This window comes from Arachis ipaensis, chromosome B1, assembly GCF_059453495.1.
Source record: "Arachis ipaensis isolate K30076 ecotype BB chromosome B1, ASM5945349v1, whole genome shotgun sequence".
NCBI classification, from domain to species: domain Eukaryota; kingdom Viridiplantae; phylum Streptophyta; class Magnoliopsida; order Fabales; family Fabaceae; genus Arachis; species Arachis ipaensis.
Genome location: NC_142436.1, coordinates 49507755 through 49517340, shown reverse-complemented (window position 1 = coordinate 49517340; position 9586 = coordinate 49507755).

The following is a 9586-nucleotide window of genomic DNA, read 5'->3' as shown; positions in this document are numbered from 1 at the left end:
GGTTTGAAGCCAGAGGAGCATGTGCATAAATGGCTCACCATGTAATCAATCAGAGCAACATATATGCATTGCATCAAACCAGTAAACTTAGAGGAGTACTGGACCCCATGTGATGCTCCAAGGACGGAACCACCTAACATCAAGAGACCAGCTCATCGCCCCAAGATGAAGAGGAAGGTAGATCCTGTAAAACCTGAGATGCACGCCACTAAAGCCAAGAAAACCTTTGAAGTGACGTGCAACAACTGTGGACAGCTTGGGCATTACTACAAGACATGCAAGAATGACCTAAAATATCCAAACTGACAGCCATTGACAAAGAAGGAGAGAAGAGCTGCCAAGGGGAAGGGGTTGCACATTGTACTCTTTGACCCAAACCAGAACAGAGGCCAGGTAATTGGGGTTCGATTTGGAACACAATATTAAATGTTAAGGGTTTAAGAGGCACGTCTTAAAATTGTGGGGGATTTATGTGTCTCATTTAAAAATTGTGAGGGGTTTATGTGTCTCATTATTGGTTGTTATTATGATTAGGATGTAGGACCTAATGTCAATCTGAACAATGATACTGTACAACCTGCCCCACCTATGGATCCACTGGTTATATCTTTTAACCTGCTCCTTATCTCTATTGTTGTTTAGATGACAGATTAGACTCTCCTTGCACTAACATGTTTATACTACTGTGACGGACAAAGGCAAAGAAGAACAAGAAGAAACTTCCAAAGATAATGCATAAGAAGGGTAATTCTGACCAACAGGAATAGGGAGAAGAAATTACCCTTTCACAAAATGCACCCCAGGCAGATGAGGTATAGTGATTGGTCAATGTTGTTTTAACCTGTTTGTTTATTTTATACTCATTAAATTTTTGTTATAGGTTGCAAGAGAGGCTATGAACCTGAATTAGCCACCCCCACAACCCTGCTCCACCCCCAATCTTAGTCATGCACAGAGAAGAAAGCACCCTGTTGTTAGGCCCCTGACTACTCCTATCTCGGCTCCACCTTTATTTGGACAACCTAGTCCACCACCAGTTCAAGCAGCATCAGGTCTTAGACCATGTGTTCCAACCAGTCAGACTGTGAACCCGAGGACAACAACTGCTAATGTCCCCCTTCAACAAAGTGTTATTTCTACTGAGACCATGGCTGCAGCAAGTTCTGGGACTGCAACAAGGCTTTTCAAGTTCATTCCTACCCCTAGGTTTAGACCTCCGAGGAAGACTTGATTTTTGATATGTTGCTGTTGACATAGATGATAAGAATGACTCCTTTTGTTATTAGTTTGGTATCAATGTTTACAAATATGGAAAATACTTTGGTTTATCTAAGTGTTTGGGTCATGTTTAAGTCATTTTGAAACTCTATTAGACTGATGTGAAAGATGTTTAAGTCAGTTTGAAACTTAACAAATTTAGGAAATACTTTGGTTCAAGGCTACATGTTGGCCTTCTTTTTGTTATTAAAGGGCTATAAGTTGTCCCTTTCTCATGCTGAACAAGGACATGATTGGATGTTTTGTGTAAATGTTTTATATAAGGCATCTTTTGGGTTTGTTTATCTAACATTTTTCATTAAAAAATTTGTATGACTACATGCTGCCAGAATTCATCAAAGTAGTAACAGACCATTTTTCTTGGGACAAATCATAATCTCATCTGAAACAACATACATACTTCTAAAGTAATACAACTTACAATGTAAATAACATACACTTCAAAAAAAATAAGACACACTTTGAACCTAGTATCACAGAAGGTTCCTGCTAGTCATATGCCTTAAAAAAATTTAGAGATCACAATTCCCAATACAAAAGCAATAACCAAAGCTTTAACACTAACACCACTAGTACCACTATTGGCATTACAATTTTTAGCTTCTAATTCTAACCCAGCAACTCTAGCATCTAGTTCCCTGAGTTTTTTGGGATCAACACCAGCAACATCAGGTATCTGACTTTAATCTCGCGTCCAACCCTCTATATCAGGAGAATTTCTGGTAAACTCTTCAAATGATGCAACATAATCATCCAACCATGCAAAAAATTTGCAATGCAGTGTTGAGCTCTGTAGAATATACCCATAGCTCAGAAGATGTCACAGGGAGTTAAAATCAAGGAAACTTAAATTAAGTTTTAGATTACCTTAAAGTGTGGACATCCAAAAAATAACCGGTTAGGGTTCAGTTCTGTTGAAGAGAAAAACTAAATAGCATGCGCCCCACACCGGCATCGTGGAGCAATAAACTTCTTCTTCTTCGACACAGCAACACTTCCTGCAAATATGCTTAGAGGACTTCTGCCTTCATCTTTAAAAACTTCTCTTCCACTCCCATGGAACTCGACGGTGGTTCATTGCTGTTGCTCATGGCTCTGGTAGTGTTTTCTTGCAAATGTGAAGGTTGGAGGAAGGGGTTTTATGGAAACACACCGTTTCAGAAGCAACTGAAACGTTGCTTCCCATGAAAATGATGTCATTTTTAGGGTGAAGGGGGTGGAAAAATTAGCCCCTGTCAATTTTAATTTTTCCATCTCAGCACTGAATGATCACGTCATCCAGCTCATATGATAGGTCACGCACCAAACGAGCCAGCTCAGCATTTTCCGTCAAGTCTCGCTGGAGAAAAACGCATGGGACCGCTTTATGTGATAGAAATCGGGTACAGGAACCGAAGCGGATCGATTTTATTTTGAGGTTCGCATTGTCATTCTTGGAAATGGATAAGGACCGGGTTGGTAGTTCACTCTAAATTAGATATGCCTTGATCCAGCCCCAATACTTGGTTCTGGACCCTCCATTCCCTCATTGCCTAATCTATCTCTTAAGATATTTCTTCTTCTAACATCAGAATATTTTTTAGATGTCCTCTTCTTAGCAATTCTTGGTGATTGGCTTGGCCTACTTCAAGATGAACCACCCTTCTTACTCTCATTCTTCTTAGGTGTTTGTTTTTTAGGGCACATTACTCTTTTTCTTAGTTCTTTGATCCTTATCAGTACTTTTATCTTCAGTTTCATACCCAGTAGCCTCATTACTTGTCTTTTTCTTTGTTGAAACTCCCTTTTTGGAACCTTTTTCTTCCTTTTCTCTTCCTCACTACTGCTATCATCGGTGTCTCATATCCAGGAGGAGAAGGCTTGTAAGGCTCATCCTCTGTTGTCTCATATCCATCTCTAGATGATGATGATAAAGAATCTAGCACAGTAGTCTCCTCAGCCACACTTTCTCCAACTACTTCAGGTATGTCTACCTCGTGTTCAAAATAGATGTACAGCTCATTAGTTTTCTTGTACCTCAACTTACCCTCCCTCATCTGATTAATCTTCATATCTCCTTTAATTACATGAAGTCCAGCTTCCATGTTAGGTACTTCCATATCAAGCCAGAACATTTGCTTATACTCTTGGTAGTCCAATTCTTTAAACAATTCAATGAAGTCAAAAAAATTTATTTAATCCAAGTCTAAAGGGGAGAACCTCTTCACTTTACCATCCAAGTAGCAAAGAGCTCCCTTAGAGTTTTTGACAAATCTTTCCCCATGGTGAAACACAGGAATGACCATATATTCAGACATCTGCAATCATATTTATTCAAACTTTAATAACATATCCTAACAATAAAAATGTTTAAACAAAAGTTAACCATGATTGCTTTATTTAACTTTTACAAAAATACACAAGATTTATTCCTATTTAAACTTCTCTATAAACAGGACCACAGAGGGTTGTAGACAACAATGGTGCGTTGTTAGAATCAGAATCACAATGTTGGACCACACAAAGCACAAGGGACAAGCACTTTCTAGAAAGTCACTAATTTGAACTATGTGAAGCGTCCTCAGAGGATTCCATCTAGCTCCATCAACACCCCCACCAACCCACTGTCAGCACCCTTGTAAGCAGCAATGTCAGTGCTTCCCTCCACCAACCTAGCATCTACAGTAGTCTCGAGAAGTGAGGAACCTTTTCTCCTAGGATTTTCTTGTAAATATGAAGGCTCGTTGATGAGGTTTTATGGAAACACAATGTTTGAGAAGCAACTGAAGCGTTACTTTCTGTGCGAACGACATCGTTTTTAGAGTGAAGGAGTTAGAAAACTTAGCCCCTGTCCATTTTAATTTGTCCAACTAGGCATTGAATGAACATGTCACCCAACTCATGTGATAGGTCACGCTTTAAACGTGACAGCTCAGCATTTTCCGTCAACCCTCGCTAGAAAATAATGCATAGGGACCACGTTGTGTGACGGAATTAGGGGACAAGGACCGAATGGGATCATTTTTATTTTGAGGGGTCGCATTGTCATTCTTGAAAATAGACAGGGGCTGAGTTGGTAGTTCACTTAGCTTATATATGTTGGGCTTGGGTCCAACTTGGGCCCGGTTCACATATATGGCCAGTTTGGCCCAACTTTGGGCCAAAATTTTTAAGATTAGTGTTTTAATGTGCGTTTTAAACTTTTTTCCTTCTCAAACATGAATTTTAACTTTTTAAACTTTTTCACTCATAATGAATTTTCTTAGCTACAATACCGAACATATTTCAGCCGGTACTGCTGGTCAAATTTTCAATGTGCATTTTTACGCAAAAAATATGTTATCCAACTCGAAAAAATTCATTGAGTCCAAATATCATATTTAAATTGTCAAATTATAATTACTGATTTTTTCAATCATTTTCATCCATATTTAATTAATTACTTATTTAATTAAGATTTGACTGGGTTATACACTATATGGTTTAGAATAAGAAATTGTGGGTTGGTTATGTTTAGACTTAGGCACACATAACCTAAGTTCTTAGAGAAGTAGGCTATTTTAGTTCACTTTTTCAAATTTTACCACACCCTTATCTTGGCCACGTTTCAACCTTTTTTAAAGTCAGAGATATATATTAGGGGTGTAAACGGTTCGGTTTGGTTCAGTTTTGGACCGAAAACTAACCGAACCGACCTGATCGGCTCTATAATGATACCAACTATTTGGTTGGCTGCTGTTTGAACAACCGAACTAAACCAAACCGAACCGAGCCGAACCAACAGCGGTTTAATTCGGTCAATTTTTTCGGTTTTTTACACCTAATAATCAGAATTTAAATTACCATAAAATGAAGTTTAAAACCATCAATAAACTCGAATAACAAGAGTATATCACATCCCAATTCAATACAAATTCAACTTAATTAAACATAAAACAAATACAATTAAAAATGTCTAGCAAAACAACAAAAATAAACATACTTTAAATTGAAACAGTTACTTTAAAACAAAAAAACCAAACAGCCACCATGCTTAATCTGAATCCATACTAGACTCATCATCATCTTCCCCGGTTGGTACAATTTCTACAAAATAAAACAAAAAAATCAATATAGATTATAAACATAAACATAATATAGATTGTAAACATAAACATAATATATATTATAAATTAAAAACATAAACCATAAAAGGAACTACAAATTTCTTTTTTGCATACCTAATTCAAGTTTCTCAAATTCTTCAATAAGCTCCTTAAAATCAGTTGTCATTGGAGAAGCACAAAGCCAATTTTGTGTGCAAATCAATGCCTCAACTGTCTTTGGAGTTAAAGAACTCTTATAGTTGTTAAGCACTCTTCCACCAGTGCTAAAAGCTGATTCTGAAGCAACAGTTGAGACCGGCATTGCTAAGACATCTCTAGCTATTTGGGATAAGATAGGATACTTGCTAGAATTTACCTTCCACTAATTCAATATGTCAAAAGTATTTTGATCACGAGGCTTCTCTAAACCATCCATCAAATACAAATCCACATCATTCTTGTTGATGATCTCATGAAAATGCACCTCCTTGAAAAAATCACCAGCCATGTCGCCATCAGGTACTCCCACATCTGATGTACCATTCATTGTTGCTGAAGTAAAAGATCTACCCCCATTATTTGCATTCACATAGCATTCAAACATATTGGAGAAGGTCTCTTTCACTTTTGCACCCAAAAAATCAGCATCATCCTTATTATATAGCTTTTCAAAGCTAAAGTTCACAAACTTCAACTTGTATCTAGGATCAAGAACCACAGTAATAAAAATCATCATATTGATATTTTTTATGTTACCCCAGTACTTGTCATACTTAAGCTTCATCTTCTCAGCCATACTCCCAAGTAATGGATCTCGACTACCACAAGAACTCTTGAACACTCGTAGGATCTTACATTAACTCATGAAAATATTGAGAAGAAGTCACAAGCAAACTACCAGACACACTCTTTGTAACATTATAAAAAATTTCAAGAATTCCATAAAGTGTTTTGCATTGTCCCAATCAACATTCCTCAGAATACCACCTTGCATTAGAGCATATTCTGTATCTCTCTCTCCTAACCTCTTGAACGCCTTTTGAAACTTCAAACCACTTTCAAGCATGGTGTATGTAGAGTTCCATCTAGTGGGAACATCAAGTTGAACAGTACACTTGTCTTGTATCCTAGCTTCCTTAATAAAATTTTTGAACCTATTCATGCGACTAGGAGAAGCATGCACATATCTAATAGCATTTCTTATCTTGCTAATAGATTCATGCATCTCTTTCAATCCATCATTAACAAGATTAAGAATATGTGCACAACACCTAACATGCAACATAACTACATTCTAACATGAATCAGGTTAATATAATAAACAATAGTTAAAGTTAAGGGAAGCAAGTTAGTAACGCTTAGTTTTTAGTGTGATCATGACACGCAGGAGGTTGAATCGTTACATTAGCGAATAACCATTCATGTACTTATATCAGTTTAAATATTTTGGAAAAATATTTTTGTATTTATATTTTCCTTTCATAAGGATAAAATCTGGGTAATTATCGTCCTAGCTGGTTCTGCAATGTGACATTGTTAAGAAGGAATATCTATACTACAATTACTCTCTTGCTCTCACTCATTCTTCGGCAACTGATTAGTGACGTGATCATTTGATTTTCTTGAGAAGAAGATAATTGATATATAATCTACACATGCATACATAACACCAATTTTCTTTATTGAAAAACAATATAACTATTTTATGGCAAATCATCAATTCAAATTCATCTCTATTCTCTAAATACAACAAATTAGGTCAAATTATTGGATTCCTTGAAGAGTGTCCATCACTTATGTAATATTTTACCACACAAATTTTTATGCTATAGTTGTAAATCAAAGGTGATGAGATATTATGACACTTAAAAAGAGAAATACATACATAATACTTAAAGAATAATATTATAACTAGGAGCATATAAAGAAAAGTAAGCGTCGATAGCCGTTAATCACACATGAAGTACGTTAACGCAGTAAATACTGTGTACAAAAGAAAAATATATATATATACATACATAGAATCAAGGAGGATACATAATAGAGTGTATACATAATAAATTCGTAGTCTCAACCTGTGAAAAGAAGGCCAGCTAGAATATTACAACACTTAAGAATTTTCAAAACAGACAACCTATCTCTCTAACAAAAGCCTTTAAGGGGAAATACAGAATATACAGTAAAATTTCAAAAGGGAGAGAATTCTAAAATCAAAAGAAAATTTCCAAAAGCAATCATCTTTATTTCATCACGTGAAATCTCGCACTCTCAACGAGGTGCATTGTGTCCTGCATCTGAAAAATAAATCCATGATAGGTGAGAACTCGAAGGTTCCAATAGATAATAGTTCCAAATAAAGACTACATAAAGAAATATGAACCCTCTAGGCAATCAAAATCTCTAACTCCATGATGAGCGGATAATTTATACGCTTTTTAGCATTGTTTTCAGTATGTTTTTAGTATATTTTAGTTAGTTTTTATTATGCTTTTATTGGTTTTTATTCAAAAATTATATTTCTGGACTTTACTATAAGTTTGAATATTTTTCTGTGATTTCAGGTATTTTCTAGCTGAAATTGAGGGACCTGAGCAAAAATCTGATTCAGAGGCTGTAAAAGGACTGCAGATGCTGTTGGATTCTGACCTCCCTACACTCAAAGTGGATTTTCTAGAGCTACAGAAACCCAATTGGTGCGCTCTTAATTGCGTTGGAAAGTAGACATCCTGAGATTTCCAGCAATATATAATAGTCCATACTTTGTCCGAGATTTGATGGTCCAAACTGGCGTTCCAAGTCAGCATAGAAATTTTAGCGTCAAAACGCCATAACTGGCATAAAAGCTGGAGTTAAACGCCCAAACTGACACAAAAGCTGGCGTTTAACTCCAAGAAAAGTCTCTACACATGAAAGCATCAATGATCAGCCCAGGCACACACCAAGTGGGCCCCGGAAGTGGATTTTTACACTAAATACCCTAGCTTACTCATTTTCTGTAACCCTAGGTCACTAGTTGATTATAAAAACCACTTTTAGTGATTCATTTTGTACCTCATGACATTCTACACGTTTCATATTGTATCTTCTACGGCATGAGTCTCTAAACCCCATTGTTGGGGGTGAGGAGCTCTGCTGTTCTTCATGAATTAATGCAATTACTACTGTTTTACATTCTATCACGCTTGCTTCTATTCTAAGATATTCATTCGCACTTCAACATGATGAATGTGATGATCTGTGACAATCATCATCATTCTAACCTATGAATGCGTGCCTGACAACCACCTCCGTTCTACATGCAATCAAGCTTGAATGTGTATCTCTTGGGTTTCTAATCTAAGATTGGAACCTTCGTGGTATAGGCTAGAATTACTGGCGGCCATTCTTGAGATCCGAAAAGTCTAAACCTTGTCCGTGGTATTTCGAGTAGGATCTGGGAAGGGATGACCGTGATGAGCTTCAAACTCGCGAGTGTTGGGCGTGTGACAGACGCAAAAGGATCAATGGATCCTATTCCAACATGATCGAGAACCAACAGCTGATTAGCCGTGCAGTGACACCGCATTTGGAACATTTTCACTGAGAGGACGGGAAGTAGCCATTGACAACGTTGATGCCCAACATAAAGCTTGCCATGGAAGGAGCCTTCCGTGCATGAAGATGAAGACAGTAGGAAAGTAGAAATTCAGAAGACAAAGCATCTCCAAAACCTAAACATGTTCTTCATTACTGCATAACAAGTATTTATTCATGTTGTTTTACTTTTTACAATTAAATCTGAGAGTTATTGATATCCTGACTAAGAGTTACAAGATAACCATAGCTTGCTTCAAGCCGACAATCTCTGTGGAATCGACCCTTACTCACGTAAGGTATTACATGGACGACCCAGTGCACTTGCTGGTTAGTTGTGCAGAGTTGCAAAAGTGTGATTGTAATTTCATGCATCAAGTTTTTGGCGCCGTTGCCGGGGATTGTTTGAGTTTGGACAACTGACGGTTTATTTTGTTGCTTAGATTAGGAATAATTTATTTTTTGTTGGTTTAGAGTCTTTTATTTGAGTTTAGTTTCATATTTTAAGTTTGGTGTCAATTGCATGCTTTTATTTTCTTTCAATTTTTCGAATTTGCATGTTCTTAGTTCTTTCTTGATCTTTAAAAAATTCTAAGTTTGGTGTGTTCTTTGTGTTTTCCTTTAAATTTTCGAAAATTTATGTTTGGTTTTCTAAAAATTTAAGTTTGGTG